At 40.2% G+C, this 24,171-nt stretch overlaps 1 protein-coding gene across 1 annotated transcript in view; it reads right to left on the bottom strand.

The window, feature by feature from the left end:
- The window catches only part of CFAP61 (cilia and flagella associated protein 61), a 430,478-nt gene that overhangs the window by 5,155 nt on the left and 401,152 nt on the right, over window positions 1–24,171 (bottom strand). The gene's annotated exons all lie outside the window — the stretch shown is intronic.

The raw sequence follows: 24,171 nt of genomic DNA, 5'->3' as shown, positions 1-24,171 counted from the left end.
CTTCTCATTACCACTAATAAAGTATTTACCTGCTTTTTTTCCGCTATAAATTATAGTCCTGGCCCCACTGCAATCGTTTGCTCATAAAATGCTTCATGGAATAGCCTGGCCAATCAATTTTTTAAATGGATGTTCCTGATGTAAGGCCAGGTTCCATAATTACATTTAAAGTGGTTTAATTCAGAGCTAGGGCAAGACCCAGTGAAGAATCCTGATTTTATCAGCATTTAAAAGCCTGAAGACCTGTAAAGAACGGTGTCTCTATTATCTGTCCTCATTTGAGAAAAACAGATTGCAGGATTAACTGAACTGCTGCATAAACAAATTAAATTTGGGTAGACAATAACACAAATGTTGTTCATAATTAAGATTTCTGGATTAATAATGACCAGAAAAACAGGCCACTTCCATGTTGCAACATAGTCTTCGTGCAATTGTACTGATGCTTAATTCAATCTCTTTTTGGAAAGCAGCTCTTTTAGTGTTTATATTTCCTAACTTTTCACTGAAAACTGTTTGAATAAATGCTTTCTTTCATGGAGGGCAATATGGCCATGCTTTATTTACAAATGATTGCTGAAGATTGGGTGCATTTTTGGAATAACCAAGAACAGTTATTAAATTTGTATTTTACCTAATGCTAGTGTCTTAGAACAGGACACTTCACTTCTTCAGGAGAAACATTGATTACATGGGCTTCAGTCTTGCTGTATGTGAGTTTGTCGTTTCTATTACTGCTAAAGGATGTTATGTATGTGCATGGGGGAAGAAAAAGCTGGTGCCCATGCAGATGGGCACCTTCTGTTTTTCCAAGGCTTAACGTTAATTCTTGGGGAAGGGGCTAATGAGTCTCAGGGACTACTGAGGCATTGAAAGAGAAGTCTAATGACAAAAGTCTGTGCTATGATCAGCATGAATTCAAGTATATCAGTTATTGCCTATCATCTATTCACTTAACCAGAACATGACCCAATTTCATGCTTAATTATCTGCTTTGTTGTTCAGGTCATATATTCATATGACTATTAATTTTCCTAATACCTAGGACCTCAACATTGTTCTGGGTCCTGGGGAAATAGCAGGGACCAAAACAGACAAACATCCTTTATATTAAAGCAACAAATAGGCAAATATGTAGAATATTAGAGAATGAGAATGATTAGGAGAAAACATAAATCAAGAGAGGGCAGGAGGAAGCCAAAAAAAGGTTAAGTCACCTAAGACAGGGCTTAGTGAGTAAATACCTGAGGGAAAGGAGTGAGCCAGGTGGAGATTGGGATAAGAGGCTTCTGGAGAGAGGAAACAGCAGGTGCAAGGATGTGCTCAGACCACTTAGGGAGGTGGGATGGATATAAACAAAGGGGGAGTGGGAGGAGATGAGCTCAGGAAAGTGATGGGAAGGAAGGATGCTCCTAGAAACAGGGTTATAGTCAGATCTGTTGTGTAATTGCTCCATGGCTATCTAGCTCAGCATTTACCTGCAACAGCCATCCTTTGCCTGTTCATGGAATGAATGAAGAATAAGTGAATGAATTGATGAATGCACATTGCACCGTTTACAGTCTATATATTTGGCCTTGGTTGGTCTTTCCTTGATATAGAATAAAATTGTGCCAAATAAATAGTTGGCAAAACTCTACAAAATGCCCTATGGTGATAAATTCAATGGAACAGTAGGCAAGCCGTGTGTGAAATCAGGGTTTAAGGAAGGTCTTTCTGAGCCCTATAGCATGAAAGGCTGAGGGTGTCAGAAGGGCTCCTAATGGAAATAGAGAACTGCTCACTTCTAGAGTTACTCAAGACCACTGAATTCTGAATGAATGCAGTCAAATCAATGGGAGTCCTAGTTATAGGTTTCTTGGCCTCTACAAACTCTTGCCAACATCCAACATCTAATTCCTGGAGTAAAGACATTGGTGCGGAGCTGGATGCCTCAGGAGGCACCAACTCAGTAGGGTGATGTTTTGACCCATTTCAGACAATACTTTCTTAGACCAAATTATCAATGATATCTGAAGTCCAGACACTTAAGCACGGCTTTGCCAGGATGGTCCCTGACTTATAGGTCTAACGAGCTTCTAGAGAAGCTTCAGGGAACTGTGGATGTGCAAATCCTGAAACTATCATAATTCTTACATTAGAAACCAATGTGCCCTTTTAAATCTGTTGCCATCCTTCCTCAGTTACTGAGATTCCCCACTGAGTGGTTCCATACACCATCAGGAGTTCCCACCCTCTTTCTTCGATGGTCAAGAACCACATCCTTCTAGGTGGCATAAGTTCTGTCTCTGTTTTCCTCATCCAGCCCAACTCTGTTGCAACAACCCAGGTGCTGTTCAGGTGGTTTTTCTGCCTATTGCCTTCAGAACTTTCATTTATTGTCTGCTTCAATGAAGGCATTCTAGGGAAACCCCACTTCCCTTAGGGTCACAGTGCTGCCCACCGAAGGCTCTGGCCTGCTATCCACTGCCCGCATTTGCATAGACTCCATTCACAAAGCCAAACACAGATGGCTAGAGAAATAAGTGGCCCTTAATCCTCTGAAAATATCAATATAACTACTAGGCAAGTCTGCACAGTGCTTGGGGGGAGGAGAAAGGATGAGGAAGTTGGATGTATTGAAAATTCTTTCTTCTGCTGGCTTTGAAAGTCTCCATGATCTCTTACACCTGCATCCAGAAGAAATGGCACCTTGGCCTTTGACAATCCCTATTCTCACCACATGATGTTGGACGGCTTGCTTAGTGGTCTAGCAGACCTAAAATTGTGTCCCTTTCATACTCCCCACCACTGCCTCTTGTGGAAAATCAGTTTGGGATCCTTGTCACAATTTCTATAGCCAAGTGCTACCAATAATATTAGAATTTTTCAGTGGCAGCCATTTTTTATTTCTAAAATAGAAAGACAGTTATGGAGCTCTATTCGGATTTTTCTTTTTTGTCTCTCAAGAAAGAACTCTTGGGTTCCAATTTTAAAAAAAAGAGTGATAATGAAATAATACTCTTGAAACCAAACCAACAAGTGGACTTCTGAAGGCTTGTTTTCAACTTTATTGCAGTTTCAGTGGTGGTTCCCTAGAAACAATTTCATAGGATCAAGAAATAATAGATAGTGCTCTTGCACCTGGGAGAGCTGGTGCACCACCAAGAGGAACTTTTAGGTTACTGCTCCACCTGGAGAGCAGCTTCTGCACATCTGTCTGCTACATCAGATTACTCACAGACTGCCCCATGGATCGAGTTAAATATGTATAAAGTGAAGTAGCTGCTAAAAAATAAAAATAAAGTGATGTAGTTGCTAATTGTAGGGTGGCTGTTAGATGTAAAGTGTTGTGAATACAGGTGAAAAGGAATTGTTTCTTCTAATTAAGAAAAAAAAAAGTACCCAAAACCTACCTAATAAAGAATCACACTTGCAAGGTCCTTTTCCAGTACTTACAGAAACCACTTATTTTGGTAGTAATTTTTATTATTTTATTGATTATGCTATTACAGTTGTCCTAATCTTTTCTCCCAAAAGATTAGGCTTTTATACCTCCCTGCCCTGTACCCCATTCCCTTCAGCATCCCCCCATCTTCATTCATGTCCACAGGTCATACATGCAAGTTCTTTGGCTTCCCCATTTCCCATACTATTCTTAACCTCCCCCTGTCAGTTTTGTACAACCAATTATGCTTCTTATTTCTTGTATCTTTTCTCCCATTCTCCCCCTCCTGCTTCCCTGATGATAACCCTCCAAGTGATCTCCAGTTCTGTGATTCTGTTCCTGTTCTAGTTGTTTCCTTAGTTTTTGTTTTTGATTTTTAGGTTAAGTTGTTAATAGTTGTGAGTTTGTTGTCATTTTACTGGTCATAGTCTTGATCTTCTTCTTCTTAGATAAGTCTATTTAACATTTCATATAATAAGGGCTTGTTGATGGTGAACTCCTTTAACCTGACCTTATCTGGGAAGCACTTTATCTGCCTTTCCATTCTAAATGATAGCTTTGCTAGATAGAGTAAACTTGGATGGATATCCTTGCCTTTCATGATTTGGAATACTTCTTTCTAGCCCCTTCTTGCCCGTAAGTTTTTTTTTTTTTTTTTTTTTTTTGAGAAATTAGCTGATAGTCTTATAGGAACCTCTCTGTAGGTAATGGTCTCCTTTTCTCTTGCTGCTTTTAAGATTCTCTTCTTATCTTTAATCTTGGGCAATTTAATTATGATGTGTCTTGGTGTATTCCTCTTTGGATCCAACTTCTTTGGGACTCTCTGAGCCTCCTGGACATGTATGTCAATTTTCTTCATCAGATTGGGGAAGTTTTCTTTCATTATTTCTTCAAATAAGTTTTCAATTTCTTGCTCTTCCTCTTTCCCTTCTGGAACCCCTATGATTTGGATGTTGTAACATTTAAAATTGTCCCAGAGGTTCCTAAGCCTCTCCTCAATTTTTAAAAATTCTTATTTCTTCTTTATGTTCTGGTTGAAAGTTTATTTCTTCCTTTCATTCCAAATCATTGATTTGAGTCCCAGTTTCCTTCCCTTTACTGTTGGCTCCCTGAATATTTTTATTTCACTTTGTATAGCCTTCACTTCTTTCTCTGTTTTGTGGCATCCTCAATCATTTCTGTAAGCATCCTGATTATCAGTGTTTTGAACTCTGCCATCTGATAGGTTGGCTATCTCCTCATCACTTAGTTCTTTTTCTGGAGTTTTGATCTTTTCTTTCATTTGGGACATATTTCTTTGTCTTAGCATAGCTGTTCTGTTGTAGAGGGTGGAGGCTTATGTATTTACTAGGGTGGGGCAACTCACTTTGCTTGGTCATGATGCTCTATATGGGGGAGAGGTCCGAGAAGGAACAATGCCACTTGTTTGGCTCTCACCCCGTTTTTACTCACTTCCCCCTGCTACTCACAGCAAATTGTGTCCTTCTGGTGCTGATTCCTAGGTGGGTGGGCTTGTGTAAGTTCTAGGACACTGTGGCCCTTTCAAAAAAAGTCTCCTGAGAGACTGGCAGTTTCTCTGACCTCCACGACCCCCACAGATTTTTACAGTCAGAGGTTTTGAGGCTTTATTCCTCCATGCTGGAACCTTGGGTTGTGTGGTTTGTCTCACTCCCTAGTTGTTCCTCTCAGTTTATCCGCAGGTGAATGTGGAACTGCTTGATCTGCCAGGTGCCACCTCACTCCACATCCTCTCTGTCCCAGCTGCTCAACTCTGCCCCTTTTACTAGTCTGGATGAATGTTCCTTCTTTAACTCCTTTATTCTTGGGCTTCCACACAGTTTGACTACAGCTCTGGCAGTTCTGGTTATTTTTTTATTTTTACATCGGTTGTTATTCTTCTTTTGATTGTGTGAGGATGTGAAGTATATATATCTATGCCCCGATCTTTGCCTGAAGCTTGGTAGTAATTTTTAAAGGGCTCATCAAATGACCTCAGAGTGGCCACTGTGATAGGCTGCCCTTGCCAGTCTATAGCCTTTGGTCATTGACCAATCACAGATCCCAAGTAGCTTGGCCTCTGTCCATAATTCACTTTCATGCTCCTTGACACCTTGTTTGCTTCTGGAAAATTAAATTTTCCAAAAAATTATTAGTTTTCTTTTCAGAGCAGTAAAGATTTCCCACATACTTCCCTTTTCCCTCAGTTTCCCAATGCTTTGCATTAGTGTAGCACATTTGTTATAATTAATGAACCAATATCAATACATTATTCTTAAATATTAGTATGCAGTTTACACTAGGATTCATTTGTTGAGTTGTATAGTCTCTGGCATTTAATAAGTGCATCATGTTATGTACCAGCCACTACAGGATCATACAGGAGAGTTTCACTGCCCTAAAAATCGTCTGTGCCTCCCTTCCTCCCTCTGAACCCCTGGAAAATTAACATTTTAGAAAATTGACTTTTATTAGAGAAAAAGGGCTCTATAACAATTTTATGAAATATTTTAATAACCCTATGGTTTTCTTAGTATTTTTTTCAGAATTGGAGTGGTATTCTCCCACCACAGAACACTATGCCCCTCAAACCTCCCAGCAGCCCCTGAAATCAACAACTAAGTGGCTTGAGACTTGGGTTTTCTAAGGTGCTGGATTTGAGAATTAGTTTAGGATGAAAGATATTTGAGTTCCTATTTCCTATAATGTGCAAGGGACTATGGTTTTAGGGAACATAAGCATTCCCCATTATATGTTTAGTGAACATATAATATAGGCATTATAATTTACTTGCTAAAAATCCATGTGCTTTAGTTACCAAACCAAACACATGCATGAAGCTGGGGTGAGGTTTGTTCACTGAAAATTTCAGAACCAGATTCATTCTGGATAAGGAGGAAGCTGCATCTGGAGTGTTTTAGTTGGCCAACCATAATCAGACAGCACCTCTCAGGTGGGCGAGGTATCCTAACACCAGGGCAGTGAGGACTGGCTCCTTCTAGCAGGAGCCAATGTATTTTATTCAGCAGTAGGCAAATTTAATCTCATTATTAAAAAATAAATGGGTTTGCATTATATTTCTTTTCCAGTTCTGCATGAGACAGACGGCATCAGTCTTGATGGCAGATGGCACCCTGCTGAGCATTTTCTACCCTGGTCACTTCAGGTAGTTAAGAAGTGGAATTTTGGAAAGCTATGGTCAACTCCCTTTCCAGACTAGCTATGAGTTGCAGACACCCCCCTTCCTCACTGGGTCTGGGACTGGGGTGCTCTAGGCTGGTGTTAGCTGACTGGGACAGCCTCTGGGGTCACACTCAGAGTCCATTTGTAGCTCAGACTTCTCACCACTTCAGATCTGCACGCACCCGGACTGCCTGCTGCTCCCTTTGCTGCCTCCCACTGTGGAGAGTCTAGGAGTCGCACCCCTGCTATCCCTCAAAATACCTTGTCCCCTGACCAGGCTGCAGTCTCTGCAGCCTAGAACCCTATTCCAAGTTTTCATCTTCCCCAGTGTTCAACTCCAACACAAACCTCCTCCTTGAAGAAAACTCCTGGGTGAGAGCTTCCATTCACTTTTTCTGCCTCATTTTCACTGCACGGGGCATTTCTGTCCCTGCAGGATAGTTAACCTGGTGCACATCTTGTTCTCTTACACACTGTGCACTCTGGGTCCCCATAGCATATAGCACAAGGCTGGTCCTCTTGAGACCAAAGGGGCAGGTGGGGCCCATGCTCCTGAAGAGATCTGCAGGTGAGTGCAGGGGCCAGACTCAGCTGCTCTCCCTGCAGTCCACAGAGAGCTTTCGTACCAGCTGTAGTGACTTGGCTTAGGGTGGGTGAGAGGTGTTTAGAGTGGGGAGGCCCCTGTTTGCTTCCTCTAAACCATCTTAGAAACAAGGCAGCCTTCATTATTAGAATTAGAATAACTTTAAATTTAACCAAAATTCATTTTGTAATTGATTATAATATTGAGTCAAATTAGATGATCTCGTTTTGATATAAGGATGTTAGAAAGAAGTTTTATTTTAAGAAAAGTTTTAGCTCTAGTTTTTTGGTTTTTCCCTTCTCTCAAACTTAATGACTTGTGTGTTTTGGTTTCTTCTTCATAGAAAGAAGAGGAATATCTGAAGTCCTTGCCAAGGCCAGAGGCTGGTCTACATTAATGGCAGCAAGTGCTACGGATGATCAACATTAGGGAGAGGCTTCCAGAAAATTTATATTTCTGTGAATACTGTAATTTTTTTAAAAACTAGAAAATATTAACTTCTCTCCCAATTAATATTAAAAAAGGGAAGACAAACCGCTGCCACTAAATAATCCAGCTGGTCACCTAGAAAACTTTAGGGGAGAATGCCAGGCAAGAACACAGCAACAGTGAGATTTCTAAGTGGCCATGTAGATTTGAATGTTAACATCACAAAAAATCATTTCTGCAGAGCTGTGAGAAAAAGTTTACCGAACTTCTCCAGGGCCCAAACAGAAGACATTATGGTCTCTGTTCATTTTGTCAATGGTCAGCCTGGTTTATTTGGGAAAACAAATTCTTCACAACTTTTGCAATGATATACCTTCCTTAAAAGCCCCAGGAAATGTTGACTCATGGAACTGAATTAACCATTTATGATCGATATGGTCCAATCATTAAGTGATTGATCAGACTTCTCCAAAGCTCACCCTCATTTGGTCATTCAGGCTATTTTATTGACTAAATTATACAGTCTAGGAGGGGATCTGTTAACTAGCCGAGCCATTGGTCATTCTGAGGCTGAGCAAAACAAATTGATAAGACACACTGAAAGAAGCTGTATTTATTGGTCTCAGAAAAAAAGTACAGTGTATCTAAGGGAAAAGAAAAGTGAAGGACTTTCGCCAAGATGGAGTCATAGGTGGAGACACCATGCTTTCTCACGCAACCAAGTTTAGAGACAACAAAATATTAGCAACAGAAAACACAGCCAGAACACAGAAAATTGAACTTTTCGGAAGTCTGATAACAACGAATTCTTCAGCCTGACCAGTAAGAGGGACGAAGCCAGCAGCTGGCGTATCGGGGTTGCACTGGAAAACTCAGTCAGAAGGACTCAGGTGCGAGGATCCCAGGCATGGGGTTGCAAAGGGCGGACCCAGTGAGCAACCGAGTGAACGACCCAGTGAGTGACTAGCAGGGTAGCGGGTTGACTGTGGTGGTGCATTCCTGTGCAGATAGACCGGCGAGGGAGTGGGCAGTGAGATGGGTCCGAGCAGGCCCCACCCTCGGGAGGCAGCAGAGAGGGCTGCCATTTTCCCTCTCTGACCCCACCCCCACATACAGCATCACAACCCAGCGACCCCACCCTGGTGGCCCCACCCCACCCCTAAGGCTCTGCTCCTCATACTTAAGGTGCCCAAACAGACCAAAAATGGCTCAAGAAGATCTCAAAGCCCCAGAGCCCATAACTCTAAGCGACAAAGAAATAGCAAAACTTTCAGATGCACAGTTCAAAACACTGGTGATCAGGATGCTCACAGAAGTGGTCGATTTTAGTCACAAATTAGAGGAACATATGAAGGCTAAAGTAATTGAAATGAAGGAAATTGCACAGGAAACCAATAGTGATGAAAAGGAAACCGGGGCTCAAATCAAGGGAGTGAACCAGAAGGAAGGAAAAAATGACCAAACAGGAAAATATGAAGGAACAAAAACTCAAAAAAATGAGGAGAGACTTAGGAACCTCCAGGACATCTTTAAATACTCTAACATCTGAATTATAGGGGTACCAGAAGGGGAAGAGGAACAGCCACCAGTGGAAAACTTATTTGAACAAATAATAAAGGAGAATTTCCCCAATCTGGCAAAGGAAATAGACTTCTAGGAAATCCAGGAAGCTCAGAGAGTCCCAAAGAAGTTGGGCCCAAGAAAGAACACACCAAGGCACATCATCATTACATTAGCCAAGATGAAAATGAAGGAGAGAATCTTAGAAGCAGCAAGAGCTAAGGGGATAGTCACCTACAAAGGAGTTCCCATCAGACTGTCAGCTGATTTCTCAAAAGAGACCTTACAGGCAAGAAGGGGCTGGAAAGAAGTATTCCAAGTCATGAAATCCAAAGATCTACAACCAAGATTACTCTATCCAGCAAAGTTTTCATTTAGAATGGAAGGACAGATAAAGTGCTTCTCAGATAAGGTCAAATTCAAGGAGTTCATCATCAGCAAGTCCTTATTATATAAAATGTTAAAGGGACTTATCTAAGAAAAAGAAGATAAAAAAGATGAACAGTGAAAGGACAGCAAACTCACAGTTATTAACAACCACACCTAAAACAAAAGCAAACTAAGAGGACAGCTAGATCAGGAGCGAACCATAGAAATGAAGATCTCATGGAGGGTTAGCAACAGGGGAGTGGGAGGAGGAGGATGGGGGAGAAGGTACAGAAAATAAATAGCATAGACGGTAGGTAGAAAATAGATAGGGGAGGGCAAGAATAGTAGGGGAAATATAGAATCTAAAGAACTTGAGACACATGGTCATAAACTAAAGGGGGGAATGGTGGGGGAGGGGTGTGCAGGGTGGAGGGGAATGAAGGGGGGAATAGAACAACTGTAATGGCATAATCAATAAAATAAAAATTTTTTAAAAAGAAAGAAGTACCAGCTAAAAAAAAAAAAGAAAAGAAAAGTGGGTAAAGGTTGTTGTTCTTTCAAATACTGGATATTAACTCCAAGGCCATGACCCTCTGGTGGCTTAGTAGGAAAGGAGAGCTGCAGGAGTAAGGCTGCATCCCCCAGTCTCCAAATAGTTCAACTGGAAATTGCTAAACTAGTCAACTATTAGAAAAAAGGAGGTAGGTGGGTAGAGAAGAGAAAAATCTTTCTCCAAGATCTTTTTCTTTTAAATGAAAAACATTCTAGTTTTCTTCTGGTGTGACAGAAGTCAGTTTTTGCTTTTAGGATCCCCAGCTGCCACTCACACCTGCACAAAGGTTTGCTAGAGCTGGAATCTCCCCTAAGAGTTGTCTCTTCTCCTGGTGGGGACTGCATCCGGATGGCCTACAGGTTTTCCTCTGAGAATGACGTTCTCACTGTACATACCCACCTTGTACTGACAGTATCTTAGATTCACAGCAGACAGTGATAATTCTCCTGTAATGCCCAATTGTAGATTATGTTTAACGAGGAATCTCAACCTTATGGTACCATGGGCTGCAGCTTGGCTGCTATGACTTGTCTCTCCATTTACATTCTGATACACAGAAGGCAGAAAGTGACAAACATCGTGGTACGTAGTCAAGAGGCCAAGTATGACCCACAGATGCATTTGCTTTCCCTTGAGCAACATTTGGAAATTGTATTTCTGTCCTTTCTTAAAAAATCCACATTTGGCAATACTGGGTCTTCATTTTTTGTGTGACAGCAATCAGCTCAGTTGATGCCTCCTGTGGTTCATCATTGTCATCTCCGAGTCTAGATAGGCCACAGTGGACATCTGGGCGTGCCAAGCCCAGTTAAAGGACTTGGGTGACACAGAGGCAGGTTTATAAACATGTCTTCTGAAGCCACCTGCCCCATATCTCCTTCTTCTTCTGGTATATGTGTTACAAACCCATATGTTATATTCTATATTCCTTTCTCCTTCCATCCATCCACTTGTCCATTTATCCATCCCTTCCTCCATTCTAATAGGTTTAGTGAGGCATTGCAAAACCCTCTTTTTTTCATTATCAAGGCCTACTTTCCTTTGGTTCTGTTTTTTGCTGCTCAGTCTACCCCTCAATGAGTCGTTTCCTTTCCTTTTGTGTTTCCATAAGGACTTTTGTCTCTTTTTTTTTCTCTGTCCTAGGTGTCTTCCATAGCTTCTGACTTCAGTGGCAAAATGGCAGAGGAGGGGAAGACAGACATAGGAGGCCATTCTCTGACATTAAATCATTATATGCTAGATACTTTACCAGCATGGAGAGAAACACCCCAAAAGTACACACACGAAGGGTATAGGTGTTAGAAAAACTTAAGCCAGTACAGTAACAAAGGGCTTCAAAGGGTACACTTCGGCAAGGCTGAAGGCAAAAGCATGACTCAGAGGGAATGAAATTGTGGTCCTTTCTGTCACTGCATTACTAAGCCCTCTTTTCTTGTGCTCATGTTTGCCAAACTTCAGTTACCTTGGGAATCCATCAATTTTTGCAAGGACTACACTTTGATTACTTCAAATTTTTTCTTCTGATTTGGTGGTTTTTTTAAAATGGAAATAATTTCTTCTATCTTGTCCTAGGCAATAATATCTGTGACATCACAGATTTGATGAGCTTGTTGTATTTTTTCTTATTCTTATTGAAATTATGCCATAATTAAATAAGATGTGTGGGTCTACAGCCTAAAGAATCTTGCATACTACCTGGTGGATGCTTACTACACTCTGGGACACATTTTTTTCCACTGAATTGTGTGCTTTACTTTTTAAATTTATTTTTAAATTGCTTTACTGTTGTTCAAGTACAGTTGTCTGCATTTACCCCCCATCACTCTCCCCCAACCCCAGCCATCCCCACCTCCCTCCCATGATTCCATCCCCCCTTGATTTTGTCCATGAGTCCTTTACAGTTGTTCCTGAAAACCCCTCCCCACTTTCCCCCCATTATCCCCTCCCACTTCCCCTCTGGTTACTGTCAGTTTGTTCTTAATTTCAATGTTTCTGGTTATATTTTGCTTGCTTGCTTGTTTTATTGGTTAGGTTCCACTTAAAGGTGAGATCATATGGTATTTGTCTTTCACTGCCTGGCTTATTCTGCTTAGCATAATGCTCTCCAGTTCCATGCTGTCGCAAAGGGTAGGAGCTCCTTCCTTCTTTCTGCTGCATAGTATTCCATTGTGTAAATGTATCACATTTTTTCTTAATTTCATTTAGTTATTTTTCAAGTACAGTTTTTTGTCTATTTTTCCCATCCAAGCCTCCCCCGCCCCTTGCTCCCCACCTCCCTCCCATTTCCACCCCCCTTAGTTCTCGTCCCTGTGTCCTTCCTATTTGTTCCTCCAAATCCCTCCCCCTTTTTCCCCTTAACTTCCCTTCCTTCTCCCCTCTGGTCACTATCCCCTTGTTATCTATTTCAGTGTCTTTGTTGTTTTTTTTTTCTGCTTGCTTGTATACATATGTATCACAGTTTTTTGATCCATTCATTTACTGATGGGCACTTACACTTGGCAATTGTAAATTGTGCTGCTATGAACACTGGGATGCAAATTTTTTAAATTTATTGATTTGAGAGACAAAGAGAGAGAGAGAGAAAGAACCATCAATTTGTTGTTCCACTTATTTATGCATTCATTGATTGATTCTTGCATGTGCCCTGACTGGGAATTCAACCTGAAACCTTGACACATGGGGACTATGCTCTAATCAACTGAGCTACCCGACCAGGGCTAAGGACTCATTTTTTTCTTTGATGCTGGAGCTCTGCTGTTGTATTCATCTGGAGACATAAATCCACAGCCACCATGCTAAAAAATTTCTGTGCACTATCTCACTTCATCCTAATTCCAAGTCTCTAAAGCGAGACTGGCTGGCTCAATTTACAGATGAGGAAACAGATTCAGGAAAATTAAATGACTTGCTCAAGTTTACATAACTAACAAGTGGCTGAACTGGGTCTTTTTAAAAAAGTATTTTATTTATTTATTTTTAGAGAGAGGAGAAGATAGAGAGAGAGTGAGAGAAACATCAATGTGTGGTTTCCTCCCAGGCATCCCATCCTGGGGACCTGGCCCACAATCCAGGCATGTGCTCTGACTGGGAATTGAACTGGTGACTCTTTGGTTCACAGGCCATTACTCAATCCACTGAGCCACACCAGCCAATGCTGAACTGGGTCTTAATTATAATTTTGTGTGACCTGAAAGTTCATGCTCTAATAACTCCACAACCAAATCTCACTTCCTTATGCTCTTTCCTTAGCCTTTCTAGCAACTTTCTGAATCACCCCAGATTCTTTGGTATCCCTTGATTAGCTAAGATTAGGTTTGATTGCTATTACAGGAAATTTCAAAATAACAGTGGCTTTTAAAAGGCATAGATGTAGTTTTCTTTTATATAAAGAAAGTCCAGGTGTGGTGTCTAGGATCAGCATGGTGGTTCCATGGACATCAGATCACAGTGCTATCCATAGGACCTTTAGCCTCATGGTGCAAAATGGCTGCTAAGCTTTAGTCATCAATCACATGCATGTCTTAGATGGAGAAAGGGAAAAAGAGAACCCTTCCCCTCTCTTTTAGGGAGAATTCCTAAAAGTCCCATACAACACTTTACTTATATCTTACTGGCCAAAGGTTGATCACATGGCTTCCTTGGCTGCAAGGGAGGCTGGGAATCATTGCATTTATCTTCAGTACAGAGTAACATCCTATAAATCATGATTCTACTTCTGAAGAGGAGAGAATGGATGTGGTGTCTACTATGATGCCCAACAGACTGTATAGCATCTACTTTTTACAAAAATCTTTTCTTAAAGTTAAATATACAATAATTGGGAGAACGTATTTAGTTGAAGTTACCAGAACTTAATATCTATCATTTTAGATTCAAATCTGCCCCCAAACTAGACATTCTGGAGGGAAACCCACACAAATATTTTCCATATGGGACAGCCACCTCAAAGCCCCAATGTCCTTGGAGTTCTACACTGGCCTGAGCTGGCTTTAACACAGAAGATAATAAGGAGCGATTAATGTTCACACTGTAAGGTTATATTCTGGTCATTTTATTCTGAAAGAAAGTGGATTCATGCATTTCAATACAATTTTAAAAAATGAGAGTAAGAACCAATAAGTATTTCCAGTTAACCCTGGGTTTGTTTGAAAATTAAATTACATGTTTCTGGGTCAGTGGAATCTACTCAAAGATGCCACATACTAGTTCAGCAGATGCAGCCCTGTGACACACTGTGACAAAGCAACCTTGAAGACTGAAATGGAAGTTTAATTATAAATATTTCCTATCTACCTTGAGTTGGCCAGAATCTCTATCTACTCAATTTATTGCTTTAAGGCAGATCAAGAAAGATAAATGATTTCCAAAGCAGAACCACCTAGTTATTTGATAAACAGTTGTAATTGCCACCTGCTTAATGCACTAGATGACAGAAAAGCAAGTATCTCTGAATAAAATTCAGCTATGGTTTTGTTGTCACAATCTAGAACTGGCCTAAACACACAATGGATGTTTACTGCTCACTGGCACAAAAACAAAACTTTTAATCTCTGGAGGAAGTCAGCCATCTTCTGAATGGCTTGAAAACAGCCTTTCTCTTGCTGTTAGTCAGCCCATGGATTTACAGAGGCAGCATCTGGACAGTTACCCTGGTGTACCAGGAATCCGGAGGCTTATACTGCTTAGAGCCAGGTGTCCCCCCTACCCCTACCACCCACTCTAGCACTGGGAGGAGCCCTGTCCTACTGAGATGCTGGAGACACTCCCTGGAACGGCTTTCTCTGCAGAAAAGGAGGCTGCTGAATGCTGGAGGCCATCAGGACCGGCCTGTTTATTAGTCTATGAGCTGGACACACCCAGAACTGTCTGTGGAGGGAGACACCCCCTGCTGCCCAGGCCTTGGCAGCACCACCCTGAGGTGGGAAGGCCATGCTCTCTCTAGGCACAAGCTTATCTCATTGTGTCTGTGAGGACTCAGAATCCCAGACCACAGTTGTCCAGATTTGGTGTCAGCACCTAGCTCATGCTGGGGACTGAGCACAGACTGCCTCCCCCCACTGCCATGAGCATCCTGGATTTCAGAAACACTATTCTTAGAGAATCATCTATCTTCTGTGCATTTGTTTTTCCGAATCACAGACATAGCCCAGGAAAAACTGTACTTCACCTTAGGAAACAGAACACATTTATCTTATGAACCTTACAGATCTAGCCAATGATAACATTATCCTCCTTGCTTTGACCTTGAAGGAACTCAAAGACAACTGTATGAATTTACTAAATAAAGACTTGTGTTTGAATACATGGTCTCTCCACCTCAGCTCAGCTTCATGTTGCTGTCCTGCCTTAATTTCCCTTTTATTGAAGACTTATTCTTTTTTCCCCTAGCACTGCCATTTGTTAGGTTATGTAATCTTGAGCTGGTTAGCTTCAACCACTGCCAGCCTCGGTCTTCAGAGCTGTAGGGTGGGGATAAGGATGGTCCTTACCTCAGAGTTACTCCCAGCATTTGATGAGACTCTCTAGGAACAAGGTTTGGCATGGGGGAAGGGCTCGATTTGTATTGTGTTATTATTAATATTATTGTTATTGTTGATTTCCTCAATTATCCTACTGTATATACTTGCGTAAGATGCCTCAATTTCTTTCTGGTATGAATTAGAGACTAAATATATTATTAAACACTTTTTGTTTGCCATTTAAATCAAGACTTTCTTTGGCGTAACTGCAATTTTTCCTCCTCAGGAACTGCTTTTCCTACATTCAAGAAAATGTATAAACCAATTTAGCTGCAGTTTTATAGCAGCGATTAATTTTAGCTGCAATAAAAGTAAGAGAGACTGCATAACAAGCCTTCATGGAGTTTTGTTGTGCGCTAAAGAGTTATGTGGAAATCAATAAAAATTACATAGGAATAGTTAAATTGAGGCTTTTTGTCTAAATTGATTAAAGTTAAATTAAAAGTATCAATGAAGTTCTTCTGCTTGCTTATTTCATCTAGTGAGGCAATTACGTCAACCAGTTGACTCAACTGTGCTGCCCAGAACTGGCAGGGGCTCAGGTGCATGTGTGCTTCCTGGGCCCCGGCCTGACTTCCCGCCTGCCTTTCCAGAGCAAACCAGTCTTCTTATAGAAAGAGCATAATCTTTATATGCTTAAGAGTTGTGTTTCTATGTAAGTTTAGCAATTAAAGCACAGTCACAACAACATCCACCAAGCCCTCGGCCGCCCCTTATAGTGACGCCTGCACCCTGTGTGGGAGCCCAGGGTTGAGTCTGCTCACGTTATCTGCACTTTTATTCCATCTGTGGTATTTTCTTGCACATCGCCAGCTTATTAGGGGCTACATTAATTGAATTTGTACGATAAATCTAGAGCCCTGGAAGTTGTCCAGCTATTTACATTGATTTGTTATATAAATTCAGGTCTTAGAATAAAGCGGGTTGGCATTTAATTTTGTAGATAAAGGAAAGCTCTTAGGGCCTCAGCTTCCCTTCCCGTGTCCCTCTCCTCTTATTCTGCGTTTCTCTTCATAGAAAGCACAGCCATTTTCCTTTAATTAGGCTGCCAGAGCACCAGCTAGCATTAGGCCACTCAGCCACTCAGCCATGCTCGCAGTCATGGCCATTTCCTATCCATTTTCTGAAAGAAAAGGAAAAAAAGTGTCTATGTGCACATTAAAACCCTACAAATCCAGGGGGAGGGGCACAAAGGAACCAGGTGGGATCATCTTTTATGAGAATAAGGCCACAAGAACTAGCAAACCCCAGAAAGCAAGATATTTTGCTGCTTCATTATTCCTTTGGTGAAATTAAGTGCTCTTTACACTTTGGAAGAGTGTCTGGTAGAAATATCATTTACTTGTACAGATTATATTCAGCATGTTTAACCTATGTTTATTTATAATAATTAACCAATAAATGAAACAATTCCATTTCATAATAGGCTTTTCTAATGAATGTGTTTTGTTTTTTTACTGAGCCTTTGCAGATATAATAACAAACTACAAACTGTTTCTTTATTTTCTTTGTCACTTTTATGTTTCCAGGTTTGTAGTTTCCAAAAATCAAGTACTGAAATTCAGCCAACATATTTCTAGCTCTTAATTCCCAAAAACACAATAATGAGGGTAATGGATTATAACCCATGAAATTTGTAAGTCCACATTGCTACAGATAAATGAATAAATAAATAAGTGAAAAAGAGAGGACTCTTCCTCATAGTCAAAAATTAAGTAATAAATGTAGAATGAATGATAAAATTAGAAAATCACACTTTGGCAAACAGCACAATAACAATTGTTTCAGGCAAGAACTGTTTATGGATGCTAAAATTAGTGGGAAAAGAATGATGAAAAATTGAATATTTACATAGTCTCAAAATATCACTAATTGATTGAAAGTAAAAATAGTACATTTCCAGCAGGGAAACCCAAAGTCTCCACTCTAACCAGGTGACCACATTAACACCACCAGTCAAAGGATAAATTTATACCATGTACCTCCTAATATCATGCACTGAGAGGAACACAACAGCACACCTGTGGTTCCTGCCAAGAAGGTATAACCTGAAATGAGTAATAAGGAAACATCAGACAAACCCAAACTGGTAGACATTCCATAACATAACTGGCCTGTATTTTTCACAAATGAAAGCACAAAAGTCAAGGCTGAGGAATAATTCCAGACTGAAGGTGGTTAAAGAGATAAAACAAGTAATTGCAATGTGAGATCTTGGGTGGATTTTGAACCAGAACAAGGCACATCAGTGGGACAATTAGCAAAATGTGAACACAAATTTGTATAATGTCATTTTAAAAATTTGACAATTGTGCTATGGTTGTGTGAGAATGTCATTATTCCTAGGTACTACTGAAGTATTTAAGGGTACCATTTCCTTTTTTTTAAAGTATATTTTATTGATTATGCTATAACAGTTGTCCCAGTTTCTTCTCTCCTTTAATACCCCTCCACCCTGTACCCTCATACCCTCCAGCATTCCCACACCCACTTAGTTCATGTCCGTGGGTCATACATGTAAGTTCTTTGGCTTCTCCATTTCCTATACTATTCCTAACCTCCCCATTTATACTTCTTATTCCCTGTACTTTCCCCCCAATCTCCCCATCTCCCTTCCCACTGATAATCCTCCTCATGAACTCCTTTTTTTTATTCCATTCCTGTTCTAGTTGTTTCCTTAGTTTTTGTTTTTGATTTTTAGGTTAAGTTGTTAATAGTTGTGAGTTTGTTGTCATTTTACTGGTCATAGTCTTGATCTTCTTCTTCTTAGATAAGTCTATTTAACATTTCATATAATAAGGGCTTGTTGATGGTGAACTCCTTTAACCTGACCTTATCTGGGAAGCACTTTATCTGCCTTTCCATTCTAAATGATAGCTTTGCTAGATAGAGTAAACTTGGATGGATATCCTTGCCTTTCATGATTTGGAATACTTCTTTCTAGCCCCTTCTTGCCTGTAAGTTTTTTTTTGTTGTTGTTGAGAAATTAGCTGATAGTCTTATAAGAACCTCTCTGTAGGTAATGGTCTCCTTTTCTCTTGCTGCTTTTAAGATTCTCTCCTTATTTTTAATCTTGGACAACTTAATTATTATGTGTCTTGGTGTGTTTCTTCTTGGATCCAACTTCTTTGGGACTCTCCGAGTTTCCTGGATTTGCACGTCTAGTTCCTTCACCAGATTGGTGAAGTTTTCCTACATTATTTGTTCAAATAAGTTTTCCATTTCCTGCTCTCCCTCTTCTCCTTCTGACACCCCCATGATTTGGATGTTGGAACTTTTAAAGTTGTTCCAGAGGTTCCTAAGCCTCTTCTCATTTTTTGAATTCTTGCTTCTTCATTTTGTTCCGGTTGGAAGTTTATTTCTTCCTTTTGTTTCAAATCATTCATTTGAGTTCCGGTTTCCTTCCTATCACTGTTGGTTCCCCATGTATTTTCCTCCATTTCACTTTGTATAGCCTTTATTTCTTCATTCATTTTGTGACTGAACTCAATCATTTTTGTGAACATCCTGATTATCAGTGTTTTGGACTCTGTATCTGGTAGGTTGTTTATTTTCTTATCGCTTAGTTCTTTTTCTGGAGTTTTGATCTGTTTTTTCATTTAGGCCATATTTCTTTGTCTTAGCACATCTGTTACATTGTAAGGGGAGGAGCCTTAGGTATTTGCCAGGGTGGGGCAACCCATTCACTGCTTTGTGGTGCACTGCGTATGGGGGAGGGGTCAGAGAGGGAATAATGCTGCTTGCTTGCTTGGCTCTCACCCCACTTTCTATCACTTCCCTTGCTTTCCACAAGTGGATTGGGCCCTTTCAAGTGCTGATTCCCAGGTGGATGGGTTTGTGTATGTCCTAGGACTCTGTGGGTCTCTCCAACAGAGTCTCCTGTGAGGCTGAGAGTTTCTCTCATCCCACAACCCCGACAGGTTTTTAGAGCTAGAAGTTTTGAGGCTTCAGTTTCCTACACTGGAACCCTGGGTTGTACAGTTTTTCTTGTTTCCCAGTTGTTCTTCCTGGCTTATCTGTACTCAAGTGTGGCCAATCCCTACCACCTGTTGCAGCCTTGCCTGCTTGGTCAACTGTCTTGATGCACATCCTTTCTGCCACAGCTGCCTGTCTTTTCCCTTTCTACCAGTCTGCATGAATGTTTCTTCTTTAACTTCTTGTTGTTGGATTTCCATGCAGTTTGACTTCCTGGCAGTTCTGGTTGTTTTTAGTTTTTAAATTGGTTGTTATCCTTTTGGTTGTGCGAGGAAGTGAAGTGTTTCTACCTACACCTTCATCTTGGCTTCTCCCTCTCCTTAGTCACGCCCAGCTCATTTCTGCAATTTACTGTAAAATTTTAAAAAATCTATTTTAGAGAGGGAAATGGAGGGAGAAAGAGGAGAGAAACATCAATTTGTGGTTGCCTCCCTCATGCCCCCCCATGGGAGACCTGGCCTGCAACCTAGGCATGTGCCCTGACTAGGAATCGAACTGGCAATCTCTTGATTCACAGGCCGGCACTCAGTCCACTGAGCCACACCAGCCAGGGCTCTGTAATTTACTTTTAAACATTAGGAAAATGTTATGTTCTTTCTGCTCATAAGGTGAGTGTGTATTTGTGCATATGTGTGTAAAGAAAGAGAAGAGGGTAAGAATCATAAAGTAAGTGCAATAAAATGTTAATGTTTGGATTTCTAAGTGAAGGGTATAGAGCTATTCTTTGTTCTATTTGTGTTACATTTTTGGAATTTTCAAATTATTTTGAAGTAAAAATTCCAGAAGTGGCATTCCTGGATCACATGGCAGTTCTATTTTAAAATGTTTTAAAATTTCTTTTATTATAGTTGACATACAATATTATATTAATTTCAGGTGTACAACATTGTATTCCTTATTGACACTTATATCCCTTATGTTGTGATCACAGCAATAAATCTAGTGACCATCTGTCACCATATGAATTTATTAATAATATTGACAATTTTCCCTATGCTGTACATTCACCACCATGATTTATAATTCTTTTTTTAATAACTAAAGGTTTGCACCTCTTATTCCCTTTTACATCTTTTATCCATCCCTTCATCCCTCCCCTCTGATAATCATTACTTTATTCTCTGTGTCTATAAGTCTGTCTCTGTTTTTTATTTTATTTATTTGTTTGTCTTGTTATTTTAAGATCCCACATATAAATACAACCATATGGTATTTTTCTTTTTTTATGTCTGACTTATTTCACTTAGCATAATGTCCTCTAGGTCCATTCATGTTGTACAAATAGCAAGATTTAATTCTTTTTTATGTCTGAGTAATATTCCATTATATATATATATATATATATATATATATATATATACATACACACATATACACATATATACACATACATAGGTTATATATATGTGTGTATTCATTCTATTCATGTATCAATGGACACCTAGGTACTGATAAAAATGTTGCAATAAACATAGGAGGTGCATATATCTTTTTGAATTAGTGCTTTTGTTTTCTTCAGATAAATGCCCAGAAGTGGAATTTCTGGGTTGTTTGGTAGTTTTAGTTTTACTTTTTTGAAAAGTACCTATGCTGTCTTCCATAGTGGCAATAACAATATACATTCCCACCGACATTACATATAAGTTCCCTTTTCAACACTTACTTATTGTCTTTTTTATAATAGCTATTATAATAAATGTGAGGTCGTGTCATACTGTGGTTTATATTTGTATTTTCCTGATGATTAATGGTGCTGATTATTTTTTCATGTAGTTGTTGGCCATATGTGTATCATCTTCGGAAAAATGTCTACCCAGATCTTCTGCCTAATGTTTAGTCTATTGAGTTGTATCCATTCTTCATATATTTTGGATTTTAGACTTTTTATCAGATATATAATTTATAGTTAGTTTCTCCCACTTAGTAGATTGCCTTTTCATTTTGTTGTTTGTTTTGCTGGGTAGAAGATTTTTAGTTCGATGTAGTCCCACCTATTTTTGCTTTTGTTGTTTGTGCTTCTGGTATCAGATTCAAAAAATGGCCAAGACCTGTCAAGGAGCTCACCACCTACATTTCCCTCTAGTTTTTGGATTTCAGGTCTTTCATTCAAAATTTTAATCCATTTTGAATTAATTTTTGTGTATGGTATAAGATAATGGTCCATTTTCATTCTTTTTAAAAAATATTTTATTGATTTATTTTTAGAGAGAGGGGAAGGGAATGAGAGAGGGAAAGATCAGTTGGTTGCCTCTGGCATGCCCCCAACTGGGGACTTGGCCCACAACCCCAGCATGTGCCCTGACTGGGAACTGAACTGGCAAACCTTCAGTCTATGAGATGATGCCCAACCCACTGAGCCACACCAGTCAGGGCTCAGTTTCATTCTTTTTCATGTGGCTGTCCAATTTACCACTGCCATTTATTGAAGAGACTGTCCTTTCCCTATTGTATATTCTTGGCTCCTTGGTTGTAAATTAATTGACCACGTATGTGTGGATTTATTTCTAGGCTCTTTATTTTGTTCCATTGACCTATTAAGGTCAATGTTTTTATGCCACTACCATACTGTTTTAATTACTATAGCTTTGTACTAAAGACTGAACTCCTGGGTCTGTTGCCTCTTGCTATGACCTAGGTGTGGTAGCTGTTAAAGACCTCTTTTCCCATTGGCTAAAGTCTTAAGGATGCAAGCCCTATTGGTCACCAAAGCCAGGTGATGTAGAGGTGTTTCCTGGTGGCAGTCATAGAAACTGGTGCACCAGACAAGAGTATAAGCTTCTGAGTGTCACAGATTATTACAGTATCATGGGACCAGGAATGCAAGCTTCCCTGGTCTCCAGGGCCAGGTGATCTACAGGCATTACCTAGGTGGCAGCCACAAAAATCAAGATACCGGATGCATATGAAAGCTCCCTTCCAGGAGATACTAGTCCTCTGGAAAGTGGCAAAGGCACCTGCTGGTCTCCATCACTGGAGAGTGTTCCAGCAGGCCCTTAGATGTATGCATTAAATTAAATGTCTGCCCCTCAGGCCAACACTTTACTAGAAGCAGGTTAGCCTCCTTCACTTTAAGTCTGGGTTCAATTGGCTGCCTCTGAACTGGGCCTTAGGGCAGGCAAATGGGAAGGAGTGGGCCCTTTAGAGCGGTTTTTCAAATTGCTAGTCTTGTGGGTCTCAGCAAGTGAACTATCTTGGTTTTCAGTTAGATGTTTTAAAGGCTCACCTCTCAAGAGCATATCTTAAAAGTTGGGACATCCAGTGTGGGGTTTGAACCCCTCACTCCTTAGAGGGAAGCTCACGTTTTTGAGTTCCCTCCTGGTTGTGTAATGCCATGTTGGGCGGGGGTTGGTTATGTCAAGACTATGTCCAGCCTCTCCTCCCTGGATCAATAGGGTTTTCTTCTCAATTGCCAGATGTGTAGTTGTCACTTAGCTAAACTTTAGGTTATTTAAAGAAGAAACTGTTCCATGTGTAGTCTACACTCAGCATGTCTGTGGGAGAGGTGAGTTCAGGATCTTCCTATGTTGCCATCTTGAACTAGAAGTATTATCTGGCTTTTGTACATCTGAATTCCACACTTGTTTTCATAAATAAATGGTACTTTAAAGTAAGAAAGTGTTTGCATTTCTTATCCTCTTTTTAGTGCATGATATATTGAATACATAAGGTCTTTTGTTACCCTTTTTTTTTTAGAAAGAAGAGGATGACTGAATAACCTCTGGTGTTTCCTTTCACACTTAGATGATATGCAATCCATTTATTCACTGGAACCTTCTTTAGGTAACAGGCATTTTATCAGTTTTCTGTCTCTGAGCTTTAAAGAAACATGTGGATAATTTGGAAAGTATACCAGCTCAAACCAGAATCCTCTCCTAGCTGAGGTTTCAGTGATAAGAATTTGGGTGGCAGATAGTTAACTTGCATTGGAGCTGGACTTGAGGGGAAGGGGCTTCTTTTGGGATGGTGATCACCTGTTGTAGCTGGTAATCATATTATTAATGGCCATCCGATATTAATGAAAACAAAGTCATTATCATGATACTCTAACAGTCTGAAGCCTTAAAATTACTCACACCCTAATTCAATAAATAAGCTACTTAAGTATAGAAAGTCACAGGAAGAACAGATTTTGTGTCATATTAGCAAATTTGATTTTCATGAACGCAAGATGAATGTCTTTTATGAAACACTTTCATATCATATTAATGACATGATAGCAAACAGCATTCACAGGTTGCTAGGCAACATGAGGACACTCTAATGATCTCCTCTGTACTTGAGAGGCCACAGAAGGAAGATGCCAGAGCTCTGAGGATATTTTTTCATTTCTTGGCAACTGTTTCTGCAGAAGACCACCATGAGGCTGGGAGGGAAGGGCATTAACGACACCATTAAATTGGAGGTGGGCAAATATACCTCCTCACTCTTCTGTCCTTTTCATTGGTATACTGTGGAGGACAGCAAGAACTGAGAAGTGGGCTTAAATACAAGAGATCAAGAGTTCTGAATCCACATGTTCTTCCCTCTGCTTAGGTAGGCAACAGGCCACTAGGAAACCAGGGTAGACAATGTAGTA

This window comes from Artibeus jamaicensis, unplaced genomic scaffold (genome assembly GCF_021234435.1).
Source record: "Artibeus jamaicensis isolate MK-2021 breed Jamaican fruit bat unplaced genomic scaffold, CSHL_Jam_final contig_65, whole genome shotgun sequence".
NCBI classification, from domain to species: Eukaryota; Metazoa; Chordata; class Mammalia; order Chiroptera; family Phyllostomidae; genus Artibeus; species Artibeus jamaicensis.
This window is presented reverse-complemented; position numbering and strand designations above follow the sequence as displayed.